This window comes from Lipotes vexillifer, unplaced genomic scaffold (genome assembly GCF_000442215.2).
Source record: "Lipotes vexillifer unplaced genomic scaffold, Lipotes_vexillifer_v1.1 scaffold863, whole genome shotgun sequence".
Classification (NCBI taxonomy): Eukaryota; Metazoa; Chordata; class Mammalia; order Artiodactyla; family Lipotidae; genus Lipotes; species Lipotes vexillifer.
In genome coordinates, this window is record NW_006788168.1 from 3,402,688 (window position 1) to 3,406,201 (window position 3,514).

The following is a 3,514-nucleotide window of genomic DNA, read 5'->3' on the forward strand; positions in this document are numbered from 1 at the left end:
TGATTTCACTTCCTCTCTGGCCACAGCCCATCGCTGTGGTCACACGGGTTGAAGGAGAAAGCAGATCATTTCCACTTATCTGGACAATTTAGACTATTTAATTGGGTTTGTTTTAAAGTCTTTTAGATTTCTAAACGGAGATTAAAAATAAACAACCCCCAGATCTCTCAGTTTTTGGTCTACAAAGATACCCTTAGCTATAAACGCCCTACTATTCAATCAGGCCGATGTGAAACAGGACATTGAAAGAGCTGTAAACTGTTCTTGTTCACCGTTTAATGGTGCTCGCTTGGAAGCTTAATTAAAAGCTTTTATCCATCAATAGCACCACTGTCTCATCCCTGGTCACAGGTGGAAGAAATGTCAATTCCACGTGCTTAGGTAGTTCTCAACACCTCAGGGCGTGGGTTAGCAGAGCCAGCTGGTGAGCAGAACTGAGATAGTTCATAAATTAAAAAAGAATACTCAAAACTTCTCTTTAAAATAGTTTATCATAATTTAAACTTTTATCAAAGTAATATATGTACCTAATTTACAAGGTCAAAGAATACTACAGGTCATTTAAAGAAAAAGGTATCATCCCTTTCCCCTGCCCTCCACACCTCTGAACCCCAAGCCCCCAAGGCAACCAATTTTAATTCTTTTAGTGTTATTTCTGGTATCTACCTCCACTTTTCTAACTATCATACTTATTGTTTATTTTTCCAATTTAGATGTGATCTATTGACTTCTTATGTAAATGATACTTGGGAAATCTTTCCTGGAAAGTGTCACAGATACCCGCAGCTACACACACCTGTACACGTTCTCTCCCCACATCATCCCAACATAGTTATTAGATGTTTACATTACCGTTAGATGTTTACATTATTATGACTATAGTTCATGGTCAGTTTTGTTCACAATGGAAATACATAATCGTAGCATATGATTATGATTATATTTTCTCTGTTCCACGATTCTTTGTTTTTCCTGGAGTAAATAATTGTCTGGTTTCTTTGTTTAATTTTCAATGTTCCTATAACTGATACTTCTACCAGTTTTCTCAAGAAAAGAGATCCTTTGATTTTCTTGGAAATATCTCCCCTGGAGCCCTCTACCCTCTATAGACTTGATGCACGGCTATCATCCTGTGTCTTCATCACCTTCTAGGGAATTCCGTCTGCCCGTATCCTTTAGGGGATGTCTGGGCCCCATGTCTTCTTTTTTGAGTTTATCCTTTCGTTTTGGTGGAGCATGTGTGTCAAGGCATTGAAGGTAAAGTTTCAGACATGGCACATCTGAGTCGTCTCCATTTAACCCTCACACTTGTTTGATCATTTAACTGGAACAGAATTTTCGGTTGGAAAAGTTTCCTCTCAGAATTTCAAAGGCATTGATTGCTGCCTGGTCTTCTAGCTTCCAGCATTGCTGTTGAGAAGTTTACTAGTGATCTCGATTCCTGATCCTTTGTAGGTGACTTGCTTCTGAAGGCATTTGAGGCCTTCAGGATTTTCTGATTTCCCTGTTTCTGTGCATCTCACCCTACCTTCCTTCGTGTCTGCTGTCCCCAAGCCCAAGGCGCCTTTGATAAATCTCTCCAGAAACTAAACCTCTTTTCTCCTGCAAGAGTGGGGCAGTGCAGTCAACCTGGATGCTGTAAGACTTTCCTCCAGTCTTCCTGCTTTGATAAATCTCTCCAGAAACTAAACCTCTTTTCTCCTGCAAGAGTGGGGCAGTGCAGTCAACCTGGATGCTGTAAGACTTTCTTCCAGTCTTCCTGCTGACACCTTGGTCACAGACCTCTTGCCTCCAGAACGGTGAGACAATACATTTCTGTTGTTCAAGCCACCAAGTTTATGGCACTTTGTTACGGCAGCCCTAGGAAACTAGTGCACCATCTGAAATTCTACTTATCCAAAAGTTTATCAATAAGAATTATGTCTGTTTCTGAGCAAATTCTGTTTTAAGAATTTTTTTAATCGTTAACCAGGACATACCTATGAGGATTCCTGGGCAGGCACTTCTGCCTGTCTCTGAGGAGGGCTTTTGTCATCAGAACCCATGTCATTAATCCTGCCCCACTGAAAGGAAGGACATTATCCTTTCCACCCTGTCCAGTTCCCCTGATGCAAGGACCTCTGGGCAATCAAGCTGCCTAGGGGGAGGCCGCTCCTGTTACTGCTCTGGAAAGATCTTTTGTGCTTTTTAACGGTCCTGTATTAATTTTCTAGGGCAGTCATAACAAAGTACCACTGACTGAGTGATTTAAACAACACATACTTATTTTCTCACAGTTCTGGAGGCTGGAATTCAAGGTGTGGGCAGGCTTGGTTTCTCCTGAGCCCTCTCTCCTTGGCTTGTAGATGGCTGCCTGTCTATGTGTCCAAGTTTCCTCTTCATATAAGGACAGCACCCTGATGGCCTCGTCTTAATCTAATCGTCTTTTAACAGGCCCTGTCTCCAAAAACAGTCACATTCTGAGGTATCGGGAGTTAGGATTTCAACATACAAATTTTGGAGAGACACTCTTCAACCATAACACTATTGCATCGAAACAGATCCAAAGGAGAATCTCCCAGGCCCCAGGAGGAGACTGGGAGAGAAGAGTTGGGGTGTCCTGAGTCTGTGAGTTTGCTGGGCAGCTCTGACCAAGTCCTCCAGGGTCAGCGAGCAGCCCAACAGGTGAACAAGAGCAAGTGAATACGTGAGTGAGAGTGGCTGATGGAGGACCAGCCAACTGGACCAGGCCTCCAGGTCACTAGTCCTTTGCTACGAATGCTCCTGTCACAGTCACAGTAGCAGAAAACCGACCCTAATTCCCCAAGCCCACATGGCCGGGGGCTGGGGGCTCCAGCACTAGGCTCTTCCATGGACTGGGGCACGCTGGCTGCACCTAGAACCGCGCACGTGACAAACACAATGAGCAGATACCTATTGTCTACAGTGGCCATAACAGGACTGTGTCTTAGTGAGGTCATATGGCTCTCCAGGAACCCAGACCAAATACGCAGAGGAACCAGGATTTAGTGTAGATATGCCTGGCTCCAAATCCACACACGTTCCATGACATGCCATAGAGGCAGTGCTTTACATACCTCGTAAGATAACCTTAGACCCTGTGACAGTGAAGTTTGTGTGTCAGCTGGACCACGGGGTGCCCAAATATTTGATCAAATGTTATTCTTTGCATCCGTGAGGGTGTTTCTGGATGAGATTAACATTTGAATTGGTAGACTGAGTAAAGCAGATTGCCCTCCCTAATGTGGATGAGCCCCATGCAACCCATTGCAGGACGGAATGGAACAAAAAAGCTGGGGAAGGGAGAATTCTCTCCCTCTCTCAGCTGGCCTACAAGACTTCTCCTGCTTTGGGACTCAGACTCAGACTGGAACTCACACCATAGGTTTTCCTTGGTCCCCAGCTTACCAGACAACAGCCTCCTTGTCACATGAGCCAATTCCATAAAAGAAGTTTTATATATATATATATATATATATATATATATATATATATATATATATATATATATGTA